A 23,900-nucleotide genomic window follows, 5' to 3' on the forward strand; every position below is an offset into this window, starting at 1 on the left:
CTCTCCTGCTCATCTCTCACTGTGGTCAGAGTCAGGAAGCCTTCCTTTAGCTCTAACTGACTTTCTTGGTGCTGTCGAGGCTAGTTCTCTGAGATGGGCAATCAGGGTGAAGGTGGGCTGGGGTAAGAAATGATATCGTGGCAGGCCCTGCATAAGTACATCTCACTTAACTGAGGGAGGTGGGAGCCTTGATCCAAGTCATCTGGCCAGACATTCCACGTTGGCTTGCCTCTCCCAATTCTGAATAACCCTTAACTTTATGGAGAGAATTTAGCATTCAAATTGCAGACAGGTGATTTGCTAGCCATCTCCCACTCAACCTGTTATGGTCCCCCCAGACTTTCTCATGCCCGTGCTTCTTCTCTCCTCCAATATCCTCTGGGGACATTGTCCATAGCTCCACTCCTGCCTCAGTTTTGGGGCCACTCTGACCCTGAGCTCAGCTTCAGCTGCCCGGTAGTTTTCCCTTAAATCTCTGTTCTGAATTAGGGGTGGCTTGGGGACCCTTGTCCTTGGGTCACCCCCTAGGGGTGGCTTGGGGAGTCCTGGGGGTCATGGGAGAATCTCACATGAACCCCCTCTGCTTCTCTCTCTCTCTCTCAAGTGCTCCCAGCTCTGCAAGGAGTGGAGTGGGGAAGGAAGTGCAGTTCATTCTGCAGGCAAGAGGGAAACCTCAGTCCCACCTCAGCACTGACCCAGCAGTGAGGTTCTAGGACCCAGGAGAATTGCCAGAATGGGCCCCAGACAGAAGCCTGTGCTTGCAGCATCAGTGTGGGAGCAAAGAAACCCTACTGGAAAGAGTCGAGGAGGTGGACACCATTGTGAGCTTGTTTTGTGGCTGTGGGAAAAAAAACTGAATATTGCGTTGACCATTGGGTTAAGAAGGAAAGTTGATTCTTTTACAGTTCTTGCAACCCCTTCTTATCATTGCCTTTGTCAGGTTGTGCCTGACCTAGACACTGGGGTTTAAGTTTGCCCACAACAGGGGAAACTAAAGCTTACCTCTGCCAGGTGGCTCAGACACAACCTGTTTCAACAACATCACTACAAAAGCCACTCTGCCCCAGGCATAACGACACGCCAGAGTGCATTCATAGCCCACAGCTCCAGTCCACCCTGGGAGCCAGAGGAGGAGAACCGCAGGCTTCCCACAGCAGGGAATCTTCCCCACCCACTCCCACACCAGGCCAATCAAGAAAATATTTAGTCTTAGAGCTGTGATGTCCAATACGGTAGCTGCATGTGGTTAAGTTTGAATTAATTAAAATCAAATAAAATTAAAAATCCAGTTCCTCAGTCATAATAGCTACATTTCAAGTGCCCAATAGGTACATGAGGCTGTTGGCTACCACACTGGTCGGTGCAGAACATTTCTATCCTTGCAGAGAGTTCTGTTGACAGTGTTGTCTTAAAGCTTTACGTTGATCTCTCTTTCCTTGTATCATAGGTAAAGGCTTGAACAGTTATGTTTTATCTCTTCAACTGCTCTGTAAGCTCTCAGAGGGCAGGAATCATTGTTTAAATTTTCCCGTTTTTCCCCAGTGATCCATCATCCATCCTCACAGCAGGCGCTCACTGATTCATGATGGAATTCAAGAGTCAAAATTACTATGACTGGATGAATACTGGACCAACGCCCCCAAATCACTTTTAATAGGAAACAGTGTAAAATCCTGGACTTAGATTAAGAGTGTCAGTTGCAGAGAAAGAACTCTGAGAATTGCAGGGAAGGAACCTGTGAAAATCCATTCCTTGATAACACCAAGAGGAAGACAGGCAAAAGCTGTTGAAATAAACTTTTTCAGAACTTGGAAATTAACAGAAGTTTTGCACAATCCATGGAGTATTTATTCAAGAGAAATTAAGGAATCTTAATAACAGAGAGCTTTGCAGTATTTTAATTTGCCCTATTCCCATCCCCTTCTTTCTAGCTCTGCAGTAGATTTGAAAACCAGCAGCATTGCAACCATGGTAGCTGGGAACACTAGCTGCCTAGTAGCCATTGTAAGGATAAGACTGTGTGGAGCTTCTCACTGTGTATTCCCAGACAACTGTCACTATTTGATCTGTCTGGCAGCTCCCTGACAACCCCATTCATGGGAGTAGTCATTTGACCTGACCCAGAGCTTTGCTTATTGGGAAAATCCCCATCCTCATGGTGTTTGTTGAAAACAACCATTGTCAATTGTTTAACATTGCTGTGGTTGGAGGCAGTGACACTAGTTGGGGAAAACAAGAGTCTGGCCGGAAACTTTAAAGGAAAAAGTGGAAATGACATGTTCATGGGGGCACTCTGAGAAGTTTCATATATTTCTGGAGATCTAGGAGGCCATGTGCATGTGCAGGGAAGAGCACATGTCCAGGAAAGATCTTAGAAGGCCCTAGTCTCTTATCTCTGGCTGATTCTAAAACCTGCACAAGCAGGAAGTTAAGTCAGGGTTGTAAATTGCTGGAACGTTGAAGGCATGCCACAACACATATGCAGCAAATGATTTGGCAAATGATTGAAGACAAATTGGTTTAAAGCATTTAGGAATGCCTGTCCAATCATAAGCTGACCACTAAGCTAACTGAACAAAAACTTTAGTGGCCACACATGACAAGACTTTATAGAATTAGTCCACAAAAGTCACTAAGTAAACAAAGATTAACAGCAACAAACATTGGGAAGGGGGAGCTGATTTCCAGTTATTACACTGTATTATTAAAATGCCCAGTTTTCAATGAATAATTATGAGATGTGCAAAATAACAGGAAAGTATGGCCCATACATGAGAAATAAAGCATTAATAAGAATGGTCCCTGAAGAAGCCCACATATTAGATTTACTAGATAAAGACTTTAAATCAGCCAATATAGATATGTTTAAAGAATTAGAAAAAGTATGAGAATACCTCACCATATAGAGAACATCAATGAAGAGATACAAATAATTAAAAAAAAAAAAGAACCACATTTAAATTCAGGAAATGTGGGACACCTGGGTGGCTCAGTCAGTTAAGTGTCTGACTCTGGCTCAGGTCATGATCTCAGGGTCCTGGGATTGAGCCCCTCACTGGGCTCCCCACTCAGTGGGGACTCTGCGTGTCCCTCTCCCTCTGCCCCTCCCCTCACTTGTGCTCCCTCTGTCTCTATCTCAAACAAATAAATAAAACTTTAAAAAAACTCAGGAGCTGAAAAGGACAACCGAAATGAAAAATTTCTAGACAAACTTAACAGCACATCTGAATTGACAAAAACAAAAAATCAGTGAATTTGTAGATAGGTCAGTTGAGATTAGTTTTGGAGCAGAAAGGAAAAAGAACAAAGAAGAGTGAACAGAGTCTAAGATGTTGTGGGAAACCGTCAAGCATACTAACATATTCATAATGGAAGTCCCAACAGGAAAGAAGAAAGGGAAATGGACCAAAAGAATATTTGAATAATTGCCAAAAACTTCCTAAATTTGGTGAAAAACCTTATTCTGCACATCCAAGAAGCTTAATGGACTCCAAGTAGTAGGAACTCAAAGAGATCCACAATGTAGACACATCATACTCAAACTGTCAAAAGCTGAAGACAGAATCTGGGAAGCAACAAGGAAGCAACTCATTACCTACAAGAGCGCCTCAATGAGATTAACAGCTGACTTCTCATCAGAAACTATGGAGGTCAGAAAATAGTGGGATGACATTCGAAGTAGTGAAAGAAAACGACTGTCAAGAAAAATTCTATATCCAGCAAAACTATCCTTAAAACATGAAGCATAAATTCTTGAAAAATTAAATAAATGAGAGATGAATTACAACATTTTCAGATAAACAAAAATTGAGAGAATTCCTCACTTGTTAGTGAGCTTTCTTTAAGTTAGATCTTTCTTATGAGAAATATTAATGGGAATGGGGCACCTGGGTGGCTCAGTTGGTTAAGCATCTGCCTTTGGCTCAGGTCATGATCCCAGGGTCCTGGGATTGAGCCCCACATTGGGTTCCCTGCTTAGTGGGGAGTCTGCTTCTGCCTCTGCCCCTCCCCTCTGCCTCTGCCCCTCCCCTCTGCTCATGCTCTCTCCCTGGCTCTCTCTCTTTCTCAAATAAATAAAACCTTTAAAAAAAGAAATATTAATGAACACAGTGATTATAAAACTGTGTTGATGGGCTTGTAATGTGTAAAAATACAATGTGATTGACAAGGATATAACAAAGGAGAACTGAGGCAATGGAGCTATAGTAAAGCATTGTTTTGTGTATATTGAAATTAAGTTGATATTCATCTAAATTAGATTGGTTTTTAAAAGATTTTATTTATTTATTTGAGAGAGAGAGAGCAAGAGTGCACGAGTGGGGGGAGGGGCAGAGGGAGAGGGAGAAGGAGACTCCCTGCTGAGTGTGGAGCCTGATGCAGAGCTTGATCCCTGAAATCATGACCTGAGCTGAAGTGAGATATTTAACCAACTGAGCCACCCAGGCATCCCTAAATTAGACTGTTTTATTTATTTATTTATTTATTTATTTTTAAAGATTGTATTTATTTATTTGACAGAGAGAGACACAGCGAGAGAGGGAACACAGCAGGGGAAGGGGAGAGGGAGAACCAGGCTTCCTGCCGAGCATGGAGCCCGATGTGGGGCTTGATCCCAGGACCCTGGGATCATGACCTGAGCCAAAGGCAGACGCTTAATGACTGAGCCACTCCGGCGCCCCAGATTGTTTTAAATTAAGATATTAATTTTAATTCCCAGAACAACCACTAAAAATATTACTTAAAAATACAGTCACAACAATAACAGAATTAAAACAGTACACTGGAAAATATCAATTTAACACACACACAAAGGCAGTAATAGAGGAATAGAGAAAATACAACAGAAAACACATTGCAAAATGGCAGACATAAATCCTACTTTATCAGTAAGTACATTAGATGTAAATGGATTAAATACTCAAATTAAAAGGCAGAGATTGGCAGAATGGATTAAAGAACATAATCTAACTGTATGATGTATATGCAAGGCATGGTTTAGATTCAAAGACAGAAATAGGTTGAAAATAGGGGCACGTGGGTGGCTCAGTCATTAAGCGTCTGCCTTCAGCTCGGGTCATGATCCTGGGGTCCTGGGGTCAAGCCCCTCATCAGGCTCCCTGCTCGGTGGGAGGCCTGCTTCTCCCTCTCCTACGTCCCCTGCTTGTGTTCCCTCTCTCATTGTGTCTCTCTCTGTCAAATAAATAAAATCTTTAAAAAAATAAAATAAAGTAAGCTCATAATAATAAATATTTTTTTAAAAAAGAAATAGGTTGAAAATAACGGGGTTGGAAAAGATGTATCAAAACAACTAACCAGAAGAGAGCTGGAGTAACTTTATTAATACCATTCTAAATAGACTTTAACACAAAATTATTACAAGAGATAAAGACATTTTATGTTAAAATGTCAATCTGTCAGAAAGAAATAATAATTATATGGGCGCCTGGGTGGCTCAGTTGGTTAAGCGACTGCCTTTGGCTCAGGTCATGATCCCGGAGTCCCAGGATCGAGTCCCACATCGGACTCCCTGCTCAGCAGGGAGTCTGCTTCTCCCTCTGTCCCTACCCCCTCTTGGGCTCTCCCTCTCTCACTCTCTCTCTCAAATAAATAAATAAAATCTTAAAAAAAAAAAGAAAGAAGTAATAATTATAAACATATATGCACCTGATAATAGAGCTCCAAAATACAAGAAACAAAAAATGACAGACTGGAGGAAGACATAGATAATTCAACAACAATAATTGGAGACTCTAATGCGCTACTTTCAACACAGAACTACTAAGCAGAAGATCAACAAGGGAATAGGAGACTTGAACAACCCTCCTTATTGCCTCTCATACAATAAATGAGCTACATTTCACATGACACTTTCAAGACTTAGCATCATAAAGATTTCATTTCCACCCAGGTTAATCTGAATTAAACATGATCTCAATAAATATGACACACAATCAATAGAATGGAAAACAACTTAAAGAATGGGAGAAAATATCTGCAAATCATATATCTGAAAGACTTAATATCCAGAATATATAAAGAACTCCTAAAACTCAGTAACAACAAAAACCAAATAACCTAATGACAAAAATGCACAAATGACTTTACAGAGATTTCTTCAGAGATGATGCGGAAATGGCCAACAAGCGTCTGAAAAGATGCTTAACATCACTTATCATTAGAGAAATGCAAATAAAAACAATGAGATATTGAGGGACCTGGCTGGCTCAGTTGGTAGAGCATGTGATTCTTGATCTTGGGGTTGTGAGTTTGAGCCCCACACTGGGTGTAGAGATTATTTAAAATAAAAAATCTTAAAAAAAAAAAGACAATGAGATATCATCTCACACTTATTAGGATGGCTACTATAAAAAAAAGTGTTGGTGAGGAAGTGGAGAAATTAGAACCCTTGTCCACTCTTGATGAAATTGTAGAATGGTGCAACTGTTATGGAAAACAGTATGGAGGTTCCTCAAAAGATTTAATAAAGGACTGTCATATGATCCTGCAATCCCATTTATGGTTATATATCCAAAGAGTAGGGTCTCAAAGAGATATTTTCACACTCATATTTATAGCAGCATTATTTATTATAGACAAAAAATGGAAGCACCCAAATGTTCATTGATAGATGAATGTGGTACATATGTGAAATAGGACACTATTCAGCCTTAAAAAGGAAGGAAATCCTGTTATATGCTACAACATGGATGAACCTTGAGGAGAGTATGTGAAGCAAAATAAGCCAGTTGCAAAAAGACAAATACTGTATGATTCCACTTATATGAGGTATCCAAAGTAGCCAAATTTAGAGAAACAGAAAGTAGAATGGTGGTACCAGGACTGGGGAGAGGGGGAAATGGGGAGTTGCTATTTAATGGGTACAGAGTTTCAGTTTTGCACGAAGAAAAAGTTCTGGAAATTTGTTGCCCAACAATGTGAATATATTTAACACTACTGAACTGTATGTTTTAAAATGATAAGGATAGTAAATTTTATGTTATGTCGTTTTTTACCACAATTAGAAAAATGACATCAGTAAGTAATTTTTTGATGACCTAGACAATATGCCTGGGTGGCTCAGTTGGTTAAGCGACTGCCTTCGGCTCAGGTCATGATCCTGGAGTCCCGGGATCGAGTCCCGCATTGGGCTCCCTGCTCAGCAGGGAGTCTGCTTCTCCCTCTGACCCTCTTCCCTCTCGTGCTCTCTATCTCTCATTCTCTCTCTCTCAAATAAATAAAATCTTAAAAAAAATAAAGTTAATATAAAAAAATAATTAAGAATAGTTGGGGGGGCACCGGGGCAGCTCAGTCGGTTAAGCGTCCAACTCTTGATCTCAGCTTGAGTGTCCAGCTCAGGTCATGATCTGAGGGTTGTGAGATCAAGCCCCACGTCAAGTCCATGCTTGGCATGGAGTCTGCTTGATTCTCTACCTCTCCCTCTACTCCTCCCCCCCCATTTGCTCCTTCTCTCTCTCTCTCTCTAAAAAAAAAAAAAAAAAGAACAAAAGAATAGTTGGGAAAATTCTACAATATAAGAGCAATGCAAAGGAGTACTAGATCCACCTGTTACTAAAAAATGTTATAAATATTCAAAATTAAAATAGCATCATATTCCCACATGAATAAATAGATGGAATAATGATACAGGATGGAAAGCCCAGAAATACAAATAATTACATTTAGAATATAGCATGGGTGATATTTATAATTGGTAGGGAAAGATGGATTATTCAATAATTGCTATTGGGACAATTGGAGCTATCAGAAAAAAACATAAGTGGACCCATATTTTTTTTTTTAAGATTTTATTTATTTATTTGAGAGAGAGAGAGCAAGCAAGCAAGAGAGAGAGCACAAGCTAACGGGAGAGGCAGAGGGAGAGGGAGAAGCAGGCTTCCCACTGAGCAGGGAGCCCCATGTGGGGCTCAATCCCAGGACCCTGGGATCATGACCTGAACGGAAGGCAGATGCTTAACGGACTGAGCCACTCAGGGGCCCCTAGGTGAACCCATATTTCCTAACTTTAACCAGGGTAAATTCCAAATGGATGATTTCCTCTTCCAGTATTATGTTAGACTACATATCTTTGAAGTGCCTTCCTGGGGCACCTGGGTGGCTCAGTCAGTTAAGTGTCTGACTCTTGATCTCAGCTTAGGTCTTGATCTCAGGGTCATGAGGTCAAGCCCTGAGTTGGGCTCCACACTGGGCATGAAGCCTACTTAAAATAAACAAATAAATAAATGAATGAATAAATAAATAAATAAAGTACTTTACCAATACGACCATATCCTGAAGTTTATCTAAAAGGTAAGGAAAATCTCCAAGGATTAAAAAAAAAACAAACCCAAAACAAGAAGTTGAAATCTAAGTGGGAGCTATGAGCTATGAGCTAGCACAAATATTAGGGTTGTACTGGTGTCAAATGGCAATACAAACACACTGGGATGGAGAAGAGGGACCACTTCAGATGAGGGCCCTGAATCCTCTGAGGAACCTACAAAGGTCCCAGTTTGGTAACACCGCCTATTCCTGGTGGAATCAAACATATCCTTCCAGAGGAAAGCATAGCCTGTTCTGGCCCTGATGGGATTCAACCAAATATGAGCTAAAATAATCACTACCACAATAATAACAACAAAAACACCAAACAAAGAAACAAGCCATCATGAATAAGAGTCAGCAGAAGTAATGAACAAAAAATATAGAACCCAAGGTCTTCTGATATTGGAACTATCAAGTACTGAATGTAAAATAACCACAAACATTTTAAAGAAATAAAAAGTTAATTAAAAAAATGAGTAAGCACCAAGAGACCTTCCCAAGTAGCCAGACATAGTTGAAAAAGAACTAAATAAAACTTTTAGAAATGGAAAATAAAATCACTGCAATGAGTAGCTCCCTGGATAAATTAAACAATAGTTTAGATACAACTAAAGGGAATTAGTGAACGAGGAGATGAATAAAAAAGAATTACCCAGAATGCAGTACAAAGAGAAAAATAGGTCAGACATATAAAATTGTTTAGGATATATGGAGGACAGAATTAAAGGTCTAAATTGGAGTGTCATTTGAGGTGCTGTAAGGAGAAAGGAGAGAATATAACTGAGATGTTAACATTAGGCAAAGGCTGAGCAATTTTTAGAAGTGATGAAAGATATAAATCCACAGATACAAGAAGATCAACAAATTCTAAGCAGGATAAAAAAAAAATTCACAACCAGACAAATTAAGAGTAAACTGAAGAACTCCAAAGACAAAGAGAAGCTCTTATATACAGAGAGGAAAGAGAGTTTACTGGCAAAAGAATGACACTTATGCCGCACTTTTCAACAGCAGCAATGGAAGCATTTTCAAAGTGCTAAGTAAAAAAATAACTACCAGTCTAGAATTATGTTCCCAGGAAAGCCACCTTTCAAGAAAGACAGTGATATAAAAACACTGATAGTAAAACAAAAGTGAGCATGTTGTTTACCACCACAGACCTTCACTAAATTAGGAACTTCTAAAAGATGTACTTCAGAAGGAGAGAAAGGGACCCCAGAGGAAGTTGTAAGATGCAAGGGAAAAAAAAAAAAGATAAGCAAAAAAAAAACCCTGATAAATCTAAAGAAAAAAATTTCATACATAATTAAAAATATTAACAATTTGTGGAATTCTGAAAGAAAATTCTGGACCACATGTCTTATAAATAGGGCAGGGGTAATACAATGGTCTGAGATTAGTGGTGAGCTGGTAAATATTTATTTATTTTTATTATTTTTTTTTAAAGATTTTATTCATTTGACAGAGAGAGACACAGAGAGAGAGAGCACAAGCAGGGGGAGTGGGAGAGGAAGAAGCAGGCTTCCCGCCGAGCAGGGAGCCTGATGTGGGGCTCGATCCCAGGACCCTGGGATCATGACCCGAGCCGAAGGCAGATGCTTAACGACTGAGCCACCCAGGCGCCCCGAGCTGGTAAATATTTAATAATCATTTCTGGTGGGGGGGAACCCGTGATTTATAATGTTTTTGATTTCCATGATTGTATATGTTCCCTCTGTGGCTGATTTCAAGCTACCCATGTGATGTCACTGAATATGGAGTTGAAAAGAGATACTAATAATTAGCTCTTGTGAACTGGTATGAGCCAGCTCCAGCACACCACCATCCAAGATTCTAGTATTAGGAAAGAAATTATGACTTTGTTAAGAATACATAGTAAATTTCGAGGGTAATAACTAAAAGAATAGAAATTAAGTGAACAAACCAGTAGAAGGGAAAATGCAATGAGAAACACATACACTACATCAAACAAAATTCTCAATTTTTTATATAGCAAGAAAGGAAAACAAAGAAACACAGAAGAGGTGGAACAAATAAAAAGCACAAAGTAAGATGGTAGAAAATAGTTGAAATAAATAAATAATCTCAATAAAGAAAATGGACTTAATTTGCCAGTTAAAAAGCAGACTGGATTTAAAAAAAAATCCAGCAATATGCTGTTAAAAGATAAAGACTTGAAACATAAGGACACATAATGGTTGAAAATAAAGGATGAATAAGAGTGTATGATGCAAGCCATTTGCAACAACGTGGATGGAACTGGAGAGTGTTATGCTGAACGAAATAAGTCCATCAGAGAAAGACATGTATCATATGACCTCACTGATATGAGGAATTTTTTTTTAAAAGATTTTATTTAATTATTCATGAGAGAGAGAGAGAGAGAGGCAGAGGGAGAAGCAGGCTCCCAAGGAGCAGGGAGCCTGATGCGGGACTCGATCCCAGGACTCTGGGATCATGACCTGAGCCAAAGGCAGACGCTCAACCATCTGAGCCACCCAGGCGCCCTGAAATGAGGAATTCTTAATCTCAGGAAACAAACTGAGTGTTGCTGGAGTGGTGGGGGGTGGGCGGGATGGGGCGGCTGGGTGATAGACATTCGGGAGGGTATATGCTATGGTGAGCGCTGTGAATTGTGCAAGACTGTTGAATCACAGATCTGTACCTCTGAAACAAATAATACATTATATGTTAAAAAAGAAGAAGAAGAAGAAGATAGCAGAAGGGGAAGAATGAGGGGGGGAAATCGGAGGGGGAGACGAACCATGAGAGACGATGGACTCTGAAAAACAAACTGAGGGTTCTAGAGGGGAGGGGGGCGGGGGGGATGGGTTAGCCTGGTGATGGGTATTAAAGAGGGCACATTCTGCGTGGAGCACTGGGTGTTATGCACAAACAATGAATCATGGAACACTACATCAAAAACTAATGATGGAATGTATGGTGATTAACATAACAATAAAAATTATTAAAAAAACTAATGATATAATGTATGCTGATTAACATAATATAATAAAAAAAGTGTATGATGCAAATATAACCAAAAATAAGTTAAGAGAACCTGTAAATAATATCAGATAAAACGGACTTTAAAGCAAAATATATATTAGAAATAAAGGACCAATAAATGCTGATAAAAAGTTCAACCCAGAAAAAAGTTACAAGATTTTAAAACTTGTCCACACTCAATAAAATAGTCAATAATATACATATATATTATTAATTACATATTGTATATATTAATCTCCCACATGAACTTTTGGCTTATCTTTGTGGGTTCCATCAATTTTTGATATTAATATATATAAATTTTGATATGTATATATAAAAAATTGGTGAAGCCCACAAACATAAGCTGAAAGTTCATGTGAAGATTATAACCTCATTTCTCAATTTTTAATAGGTCAAGCAGACATAGATAAAGACAGATCTGGACAACACAGTTAACAATCTTGATTTAGGGGTGCCTGGGTGCCTTCAGCTCAGGTCATGATCCCAGGGTCCTGGGATTGAGCCCTGCATTGGGGGTCCCTGGTCAGAGGGGAGTCTGCTTCTCCCTCTTGCTCCCCCAAGTCATGCTCGCTTTCTCTCTCACTCATTCTCTCTCAAATGAATAAAATCTTTTAAAAAAATCTTGACTTAATGGACATGTATACAGAGTGGTAGACCTATTAGACACACAATTAGGTTAGAAATTAGTAACAAAAATAAATAGAAAACACCACATGTTTGGGAATTAAAAAACACACTTCTACTTCTGCTTCTAACCAAGATAGAGTAACAGAGACCACATTTATCTGTGGCCTGAAAACAAAACAAAAGAAAACAAAACAAACCAGACAAAATGCATAAAACATTTTTTAAGGTAATAGACATCAGACAACAAAAGACAGTGATCTCTAAAAGATGGGAAATAAATGAGGTGAACATGACAAATGTCTCACTATATTGCTTTAAGAGTTTCCAGACCACAGCACAGGAGGGGTAACTGAGACAGAGTCTAGCAGACCCCAGAATTGAGGAGATGTACTGAGAGTCCAGAGACCAAGGTAGCTAGACTTCATAGAATAGAGCCTCATAGAGGAGATAGGTACATAGAAAGAGAAACCAGAAACTTGTGAAGGGTCCCCCTTGAGTATTTAGTAGAGTAGTGATCAGTGTGTTCCTATGAAGAAATTACCCAAGGCCAAGGAAAGAACTCCCAAAAGGAATAAAGAGAACAGTCCTGGTGCTTGAATAGAGATGGGAATAGTGCCTGTTTCTACTAGCTAGACTTGAAAAACTCATAATTCATGGGATAATGGGTAGAGTACTCAAGAAGGTCTTACTTTAGGAGTGGGGAATACTAAGTCCTAGATTGAGTATTGCTGTGGAACCATCTAATAAGTCATGGAATCAAGACTCAAAAAGTTCAAACTATTCCCAAGTAACTTAACTGCATCCCAGAATAAAGCTCAAGAAGATTTATAGGAATACAAAAATATCCAATGCCCTACAAGGAAAAATTCATGTCTGGCATCTAATTACAGAATGCCAGGCATGCCAAGATGCAAAAAAATAAGACCCATAATGAGAATAATCAATCAATTGAAATAGAATAGACACATGTTAGAAGCTGCAGAAAAAGTCATTAAAAGAGTAATTATAACAGTATTTGTTAAATTCAAAAATTTAAGTAGATACATGGAAGATATGTAAAAAAAAAAGATACGAATCAAACTTGTAGAGATGAAAACTACAATGTTTAAGATAAAAAAAATATATTGTTTGGATTAACAACAGATGAAACAGTGCCGAAGAAAGGATTAGTGAACTTGAGGCATGGCAGCAGAAACTATCCAAAATGAAAAAAACAAAACAAAACAAAACAAAATCCCCTAAAATGAAATGTGAGTGAGCTGCAGGACAACCTCAGCAGTTTAGTATTTGTAATTGGTGTAACTGGGGTTCCCAAAGGAGTGGGGCCACGGGGATGATGTATAGAAAAATACTTGAGAAAATAATGGTAAAAAACTTTCCAGAAAGGGGCACCTGGATGGCTCAATTGGTCAAGCATTTGCCTTTGGCTCAGGTCATGATCCCAGGGTCCTGGGATCAAGCGTCACATCAGGCTCCCTGCTCAGTGGGGAGTCTGCTTCTCCCTCTCCCTCTGCCCCTTCCCCACTCACACTGTCTCTCAAATAAATAAATAAAAATCTTAAAAAAAAAAACTTTCCAAATGTAATGAAAACTGTAACATCATAGATCCAAAAAGATCAATGAGCTCCAAGCACATGAAATATGAAGAAAAACTACACCAAGGCATATCATAATCAAGTTAAAAATGAATAATAAAGAGGGGCACCTGGGTGGCTCAGTCGATTGGGCATCCAATTCTTTTTTTTAAAGATTTTATTTTATTTATTTATTTGACAGAGAGATAGAGAGCACAAGTAGGCAGAGTGGCAGGCAGAGGGAGAGGGAGAAGCAGGCTCTCTGCTGAGCAGGGAGCCGGACATGGGGCTCGATCCCAGGACCCTGGGATCATGACCTGAGCCGAAGGCAGCTGCTTAACCGACTGAGCCACCCAGGCGCCCCTGGGCATCCAATTCTTGATTTTGGCTGGGGTCATGATCTCAGGACCGTGGATTTGGGCCCTGTGTCGGGCTCTGTGCTCAGCATAGAGTCTGCTTGTCCATCTCCCTCTGCTTCTCCCCCCACTCTCGAGAGTAAATAAATAAAATCTTTAAAAAAAAGGATAATAAAGAGAAAAATCTTAAAAGCAGCCAGAGATAAAAGACATGTTTATGTACAGAAGGACAAAAATAATGATGGAATCAGATTTCTCATCAGAAATGCAAGAGAGAAGACAGTGGAACATCTTAACAACAAAAGTCAACCTAGAATTCCATACCCAGTTAAAATACAAACAAATATTAAAGGATGCCCTTCAGACATAAGAAGAATGGAAATCTGGGTCTACAGAAAAGAATGAAGAGCAATGGTAGAGAGAAAAATGGTGACTACATGGGCAAATGTATATCCTTTGTATTTTAAAAATCTCTTTAAAAATAATTGCTTAAACAAAAATATCCATGTATTGTGGATTTTATAACATATAAAAATAGAGTTCATGACAATAGCATACTATGCATGAAGTGGTATAACTGGAAGTAGGCTACAATAACCTAAAGGTGTGTACTTTAAGTCCTAAAGCAATCACCAAAATAACAAAATAATTTTGCTAATAAGCCAACAAAGGAAATAAATGAAATAATAATAAAAAATACCTGAATAATCTAAGAGAATGGAAAAAAAAAGAACAAAGAACAGAAAACAAACAGAAAGAAAATATCAAGATAGACTCAAACATAACCGTATCAATAATTACATTAAATGTAAGTGGCCTAAATTGTTGAATTTGTCAGCATAAAATTGTTCATAATATTCCCAATCTATTTAATATCTCTAGAATCTAGAGTGATGTCACCACTCTCATTTCTGATACTGGCAAACTGTGTCTTCTCTCTTTTTTTCCCGATCAGTCTGGCTGTAGGTTTAACCATTTTATTGATCTTCTAAAAGAACCAGCTTCTGGTTTCATTGATTTTCTCTATTGTTTATCTGTTTCCTATTTTGCTATTTATTAGTTCTTTTCTTCTGTTTACTTTGGATTTAATTTCATCTCCTTTTTCTGGTCTCCTAGAACAAAAGCTGAGGTCATTGATTTAAGATTTTTTAGCTATGACATCAAAAGCATAGTACATAAAAGAAAAAAATTTATAAACTGGACTTCATGAAAATTTAAAAACTTGTATTCTTCAAATAACACTGCTAGGAGAATGAAAAGACAAGTCACTGCCTGGGAAAAAATTTTTGTAAAATAGATATTTGACTTGTACCCACAATATATAAAGAACTCCTACAACTCAGTAATAAGAAAACAACCCAATAAGAAGGGAGATGATGGTGGAATATTTGAACAGATACTTCTTCAAAGAAAATATATGGATGGCAAATGAGCACATGAAAAGATGTTCAACATCATTAGTCATTAAGGATGTATAAATTAAAACCACAAAGAGATACCACCACACATCTATTAGAATGGCTAAAATTAAAAAGATAGACCATTCTCATGCTGATGGGAATATAGAGGAACTACAACTCTCATACACTCCTGGTGGGAATGTAAAATGGCACAACCACTTTGGAAATCAGTTAGGTAATTACTTATAAAGTTAAACATACTTTTACCATAAGATCCAACAATACCACTCCTAGGATTTTACCCGAGAAATGAAAGCATTTGTCCATGAAAGGACTTGTACATAAATGTTTATAAAGCCTTATTTGTAATAGCTATAAACTGGAAACAACCCAAATGTCTATCAAGAGATGATGACACAAAATAATTTTGCTATATTCATACAATGGAATACCACTCAAGAATAAAAAAGAAATGAGCTATTGATACATGCAACAACTTGGATGAAACACACAAAAAAGATTAAGCTGAGTGAAAAAACCTAGAAAAAAAAAGCACACACTGTATAATTTCATTTATATAAAATTTTACAAAATGCAAACCAATCTATAATGACAGAAAGCAGAGAAATGGTTGCCTGAGGATAGAGGTAAGGGGAGAGAGGGAGAGATTCCAAGGGGGCATGAGGAAACTTTTAGGGATGAAGGATATGTTCACTATTTTAATTGTGGTGATGGTTTCATCAGTATGTACATATGTCAAAACTTTTCAAATTGTATACTTTATGTGCATTTTATTGCATACCGATTATACCTCACAAAGATAATTGAAAAATAAAGAATAAGGAAATACACCTCTAACTATCCCATGAATTGAAAAAGAAGTCCTAACAGAAATTTAACAATCCTTGAAACTGAGTGGTAATAACAATATGAGATGTGAAAATGTGAGACACAGGAAAAGTAATATTTTAAGGAAATATGATAGCCTTGGGGCACCTTGGTGGCTCAGTCATTAAGTGTCTGCCTTCGGCTTGGGTCATGATCCCAGGGTCCTGGGATCGAGCCCCACGTCAGGCTCCCTGCTCCGCGGGAAGCCTGCTTCTCCCTCTCCCTCTGCCCCTGCTTGTGTTCTCTCTCTCTCTCTCTCTATCAAATAAATAAATAAAGTCTTTTAAAAAAAAGAAATATGATAGACTTAAATGATTGTATTAGTAAGGAAGAAGTTCAGTAATTAATGAGCTAAGTATCCAACTCAAGAAATTAGGAAAAAACAAAATAAACCCAATGAAAGAAGGGAGAAAATAAAGATAAATGCAGAATTAATGTAATGCATCGCAAACACACATTAGAAAAAGATCAATAAAGCTAAAAGTTAGTTTTTATATATATATTTTTAAAGATTTATTTATATTTATTTATTTGAGAGAGAGAGAGAGAGAGCATGAGCAGGAAAGGTGGAGGGAGAGGGAGAGAGAACCTCAAGCAGACTCCACGCTGAGTGTGGAGCCTGATGTGGGGCTCCATCTAACAACCTTGAGATCATGACCTGAGCCAAAACCAAGAGTTGGACACTTAACCTACTGTGCCACTCAGGTGCCCCTAGAAATCAGTTTTTAGAAAAGACTAATAAAAGTGACAAATTGCTGGCAAAACTTATCAAGGAGAAAGATATGTGTCAAACATCAAGAATGGAAAAAGTTCATAGCTAAAAATACAACAGAGATCAAAAAGATAAGTGAACATTATGAACAACTTTATGGAAACAAATTTGGAAACTTAGGTACAATGTACAAATTCCTTAAAAAATATAACTCACCAAAACAGAGTAAAAAAGAAACAGAAGGCCTGAATTATCTATGGCCATTAAAAAAAAAAAAAGTCTCCTTCTCATCCCCACAAACTCAAGGCAAATTATAATGAATTTTCAAGTAACAAATCACTCCAAACTTACACAAACTCATCCAGCATACATGTATACATGCAGAGAAAAGCAATACGTGAAATTCAACATCCATTCGTGATTTAAAAAATCCCCCAAAACAAAAACTCGCTTATCAAACTTTTTTAACCTGAGAGTATAGCTACCAAATGGCTAGAGTAATGGTGAAACATTGGAAACATTTTCTTTAAAATAAAAAGCAAGACAAAAATGCTATGGACACTGCTTATATTCAATGTTGGACTTGAGGTTCTAGTCAGTGCAATAAAATAAGAAAAAAAGGGGTGCCTGGGTGGCTCAGTCGTTAAGCGTCTGCCTTTGGCTCAGGTCATGATCCCAGGGTCCTGGGATCGAGCCCCACACTGGGCTCCCTGCTCGGCGGGAAGCCTGCTTCTCCCTCTCCCACTCCCCCTGCTCATGTTCCCTCTCTCGCTGTATCCCTCTCTGTCAAATAAATAAAATCTTAAAAATAAATAAATAAATAAATAAAATCTTTTAAAAAATGAGGATTGGATAGGAAAAAAAACAGTTATGGTTTGCATAAGATGGCTGTCTATATAGAAAAAGCAAAACAAATATAAAGACAAAGATCCACATGCAAATATCAATTGCATTTCTCTATGCTATCAACAGTTAGAAAATATAACAAAAGATATAACTTGCAATAGCAACAAAATATAAGTTGTATTAGAAATAAGCTGCCCCTACACCTGAAAGCCTCATTCTCTCTTCAAATCTTTCCTCAAACTCCACCTTCAATTTGGCCTACTGTGATCACTCCATTTAAAAATCACATTTCCCTGACCCCTAAATTCCTGATCAGTTTTATTTTTCTCTAGTTTTTCCACCTATCTCATTCTAACATACTTAGAATTATTGTTTTTGCCTATCTTCCCTGTGTCTTCTCCCTCCATGAGAATAGATTATTTTTGTCTCCTTTGTTTACTCTGGTATTCTTAGAGCCTAGAACAATGCCTTGTACATAGTAGATGCTCAATAAATGTTTACTGAATGAGTGAATTGAATGAAAAAAAGTAAGTGTGTGTGGCCTTTATTGAGAAAATTACAAAACTTTATTGAAAGGCATTAGGGAAAATACACATAAATATAGAGATAAACCATATTCATGGGTAAGTAGACTCAGTAGCATAAAGATGTGAATTCTCTTCCAAATTCATGTACAAGTTAATTGTAATATTAATCAAAGCCCTCAAAGATGTGTGTGTGTGTGTGAGCACGTGTAATTTTATAAGTGGATTCTAAAACTTATGTGGAAATACAAAAGACCAAAAAATGCAATACTCTTCTCAAGGACAAGAGAGGGCAGGAGGCTTGCCCTACACACTTGTTAATATCATAATTATAAAGCTATAGTGATTAAAACAATGTGATGTTAGCACAGGGATTATCAAATAAATCAAAGGAACATAATAGTCTAGAACCAGACCCACAAATAAAAGGAAATCTAATTTAGGACATAGATGGAAAGGATGAACTACTTAATAAATGATACTAGAATAATTAGTGATTCATAAGTAAAAATAATTCCATTGATTCCTTAATTCATACCATGCCCCCAAATTAGTTCCACATGGTTTATAAACCTAAATGTAAAATGAAAAACTGTAAAACCTTTAGAAGAAAATATAGAAGAATATGTTTATGAATCAGCATAGGGAAAAATTTCTTAAATAAAACACAGAGTAAACACCATGAGGAAAATATTGGCAAGTTAAACTACATTGTGATACCTGAAATATACTTTCCTGACAAAGGATCAGTATCTAGGACTTATGAAGATCCATTTAAATCAGTATAAAAACCCCAAACAATTCAAAAAGAAAAATGGGCAAAAGACTAGCATATATTTAATAGGAGAAGTAATGCAAACAATAATAAACAAATAAAAAGATGCTCAACTTCATTCGTAATCAGGAAAATGCAAATTAAGGTCCCCACAAAATTCCCTGTGTGGCCACTAAACTGGCCAACATTAAGAAGTTCGACATTAGTAAGGGTTGGTGAGGAGGTGGCAGGGAGCCTGGCTCAGGACAACCCAACCATCTTGGAAAATGGTTCGACATTGACTCCTAATGTTAATCATGTGCATACCCTATCACCTGGCTGTTCCAGTATTAGGCTTACATCCTAAACACACTCTTGCACCTGTTCAAATTAAAGAGACAGACCAGAATGTTCAGGGCAGTTTTGCTTATAATAGCAAAAAAAAAGTATGACCAACTATAAATACAGCAACATAGAAAAATCTTAGAAATATAATGCTGAATTTAAAAAGAACACTTTAGAAGACTACTACAGCACGATATCCTTTTTATAAAGTTAAAAACAAGCACAACTAGACATAGTGTTTACTGTATGTGGTAAATTATTTTTCAGAGAGTTGTGTGTGAACACACAACTCAATTTACTTATTACTTTTAGGAGAGGGGTAGGCAGTGGGATGAGATGGTGAAGGAACTTAGAGGCGGCTTCAATAATATTTTTAATATTCGAATTTTAAGTTTGTTGGTCAGTTCATAGGTGTACATTAATTATTATGCTTCCTAATTTCTATTTTGTTATATTTTTCTTTTGTATGTATGGTATGAGACACAATAACTTACATTTTTTTTTCAAATGCACCAAATATTTAAATGTAAACAATGAAACTATAAAAGGACCAAAAGAAACCACAGGAGAAATTTTTAAAAATAATTTTGATGTGAGAAAGACCTTTCCAAATATGACAAAAATCCAGTGTACTTAAAAGATTGAGGGGTTGGGCAAGTTTCACCCTAAGAAAAGTTACAAGATAACAACCAACTAGAAAAAAATCTGTGCGATTCATGCAAAGGGCTAATTTCCTTAATATATACTCCTACCAATCAATAACAAAAGTCAATCCTTCATAGGAAAAGCAGCAAAGGAAATGAAGAGATAGTTCCCAGAAAAGGAAATACAGAGAGTTTAGATACCTGAAAGGGTGCTCAACCTCAGAGTAAGAGAGATGAAATTCACCAGGATACCACAGTTCACTTTGATGATGCAGAAAGACAAAAAACGGTATGGCGGCCACTGCTTGTTGCAATCATTTCTCAATCCCAAGATCGCTTGCCTTCACTCCTTGAAGATTTTCCTGCAGGATCACTATCTATACTCTTGAACAACGATCCTGTCATAATTCTTGGTGATTTCAGTATCAACATAAATAGAGAATTCTTCCAAAACATTCTCCTCTGCATTCCTCAAGCATCTCTCCTTCAATGACCTTGTCTCTACCTTTTTTTGGCCACATCTTACTGATAAATGCAATCTCCCCGAATAATCCTACCTACAGACCACCCATGGTCTAATCATCTTCTAAACTCCAGCTCAACTCCTTTCTGGTACCTCAACTCCAATAATTGTTTGGCCCCATTAGAACCTACATTCCATTCATCCTGCCTTCTCTTCACCTTCCCATATTCCTCTCCCTAGCCCTTAAATTTCTTGTTCCATTTTCGTAAACACCCTTTGCATGTTTCCTTGTACTCACCTGGCAAACCCTTAACTCTGCATATATGTGGCCACTCACCTGTCCTGCACCTGCACTCTCCTGCAGCTCAGCATGGCTGAAGAAATTTCTTACTTTAAATTTATGACCCCAAACCTCAGGCAGGCCCTTAGTGCTGCTTGGCAATCACACGACATTTCCATGGTCCACTTACTCTCCTGGATGCCTGTTTTATGCCCTAGTGTCTCCTTCCCCATCCTCATGCTCAACTGTTGACCTGGCTTTCCATTTGACAGAGAAAACAAAGCAATCGAGAAAGGACATCTGCGAGCTCCCACATTGTATGTCCCTATATGCCCCCTTCTGGGCCTAGGCTCTCTGACTTCCTTGCTCTGGCCATGGCTAGCTGTCTGTGCTCCCAGCTAAACCATGCCCTTCACTGGCTACAGGACATGGCTCCAGCAATTTCCCCCTCTATCTCCTGCATCATCATTTCCCCCTTTCCTACTGGGTTTTCTCATCAGCGTCTGAAGAAGCTGTATTTTTTTCCCTGGGCCTTACACTGTGCTGCTGCCACCACCTCACTTCTCGGATCCCTTTAGAGCAAAACTCCCAGGGTTCCTCTGTTCATTGCCTCCGGTCTCTCTTCTGTTCTCAGACACCTCTCCCACCAGACTTCTGCCCCTCTTCTCTACTGAAATAGCTGTTGCTGAGGTCACCAATGTCCCCCTCATTGCTAAACGTAAGGGTCAATTCTTGGTCTTTTTATCATCTCCACAAGCGCCATTTGAGGCAGCTGACTGTTGCCTCCTTTTTGGAATGGTTTTTTTTTTACGATTTTATTTATTTATTTAACATAGAGAGAGAGGGAGAGAGCAAGCACAAGCAGGGGGAACAGCAGGCAGGGGAGAAGCAGGTTTCCCGCTGAGCAAGGAGCCCGATGCGGAACTTGATTCCAGGACCCTGGGATCATGACATGAACCGAAGGCAGACGCTTAACCAACTGAGCCACCCAGGCGCCCCAACCTTTTTGGAATAGTTTCTTATCTGGACTTCTAGAACACCCCAATCCTCTGATTTCCCTTTTACCTCCCTGGCTGTTCCTTGTCATTCTCTTTCACTGGCTCCACATCTCCATGGCCTCTAAACACTGGACACCCCAGGATTCAATTCTTGGACCTCTTCTGTTTTCTTCCAGCCTTCATTCCCTGGATGATTTCATTCATTCAGATTTAGATCTGCAGCATGGACCTTTCCCTCGAGATCTGTACTCATGTTTTCAGTCGCTTTTCATCACCCCCATGGACGTTTGGTAAGCATCTTAACACCAAACTCCTGATCTTCCTCCTCCCAAACCTGCTTGTCCTGAAATCTCTTCCTCCTCAGTAAATAGGAACTCTGTCTTTCTAGGTTGATCAGGTTAGACATCTGGGATATGTCTTTGACTCCCCCCACTCTCTGTCACTTTGTCTCTCCTTCCATAACAAATTTCGTTAGTTCTGGCCATGAAATATGTCCAACCACTTCCTGCCACCACCTCCTAACACCCCCTCTATAACAGCCTCCACCTCTTCTCATCTGGATAACTGTACTGGCTTCTTAACTCATCTCCATGCTTCCACCCTTGCCTCCTACAGGTCATCGGCAACACACGAGCTAGAGCGATCTTGCTAAAATATAAATCAGGTCATCTCATTCTTCTCAAACACCTCCCTGCCGCCCCTGGCTTCCATGCCATTCAGAATAAAAGCCAAAGTCCTTATAACGGTCTATATGCAATTTACAAGGCCCTGTCTGCATGGTCTTGCCTTCCTCTGACCCCATCGTTGGTTCCCTCACACCGTCTCCTCCCACGGCCCCCCTCGCTCCAGTCCCCTGTGCTTTCTTGCTGTTCCTTAAACACATCAGGTCTGCTCCTGCCAAGAATATTCTTCTCCTGGGTTCAAACATGGCTTACTCCCTTCCTTCCTTCAGGTCTTGGCTCAAGGGTCATCTTTTTAGGGAGGCTTTCCTTAAACACTCTAAAATTGCAATCCCCCCTTCCTCGACACCGTCTGATCTTTCCTGATGCTTGCTTTTTCTCCTAAGCTGTTACCAATTTAACACAATCTACGTTTCATTCATTCCATTCACGTCCATCTCCCCTACTAGATCGTAAGCCCATAAACACAAGCCTTTTGTCTGTTTTGGTCACTGCTTAATCCACAGAATATAGAAGAGACCCTGGCACAGAGTGAATATTAAAAAAAATTTTTTGGTTGAATGAATAAACAACGTATTTAATTGGCCAGAGTGCGGGCAACAGGCATTCTCAAAACTGCCAGTACGAATACCAATTGGTGTAACCTCCGCAGAGGGCAAACTGACAATAACTATTAAAATTATAAACGCACATCTCCTCTGACCCAGCAATTCTGCTTCTATAATAACCTTCCTATGTGTGCACCTATGTGCAAAGTGACACAGGGACAAAGTAAGTCACTGCAGTGTATTTTATCTCCAAAAAGGAACAAAAACGGCCAAAATGTCCAGCAATGGCAGACTATTGAAGAAAATTAGAGTTTATCCATACCGTGGAATATTTTGCTGTAGCAAAAAAGAAGAAAGAGACTTCTTGTGTCCTGATACAACCTCCCAGATATACACGTTTCTTGGGATAAAGGAAAGGTGCTTGCAAAGTACATTTCATATGCCCTCAGTTTTAGAAACACAAAAGGAAATGTACAAAAAGAATATGTATCTATATTTTCTTGTCTATGGGCAGACAATGTCAAGAAAGATGCCCAAGAAACTGCTAACAAAGGTTGCTTATCTGGAGAGCAATGGATGGGTGAGTTGCTGAGGTGGCAGCCTTTTTGCTATAAACTCTTCTAAACTTGAATTTTTGCTCCTGTGAATGTGTTCTCTATTAAAAGAAGAATAAAGCAGGGTTTATGTTCCAATATGGAGCGATCTCTAAGTTGTATTGTTACAGATTTTTAAACAGGTACGGTACCAAAGTCTGCCGTACGTAGGGGTGGGAGTACTCTTTTGTACCTTTTGAATTTTGTACCTTACATATGCATTTGTTCTTCAAAAAGAAATAAAATAATTTAAAAGAATCATGGCGGGAGAATGCATTTTTACATGCATCACCTTGACAGTCCTGCGACTGAAACCTGCCAAGTATGTCCCCAC

General features: G+C 38.7%; 1 protein-coding gene across 3 annotated transcripts in view; it reads right to left on the reverse strand.

The window, feature by feature from the left end:
• Positions 1-23,900, reverse strand: part of EBF4 (EBF transcription factor 4) — a 56,899-nt gene that overhangs the window by 17,901 nt on the left and 15,098 nt on the right. The window lies entirely within an intron of this gene.

The sequence above is a fragment of the Eumetopias jubatus genome, unplaced genomic scaffold (assembly GCF_037043125.1).
Source record: "Eumetopias jubatus isolate StellerSeaLion01/CBP00866 unplaced genomic scaffold, mEumJub1_p1.0 scaffold_9, whole genome shotgun sequence".
Classification (NCBI taxonomy): domain Eukaryota; kingdom Metazoa; phylum Chordata; class Mammalia; order Carnivora; family Otariidae; genus Eumetopias; species Eumetopias jubatus.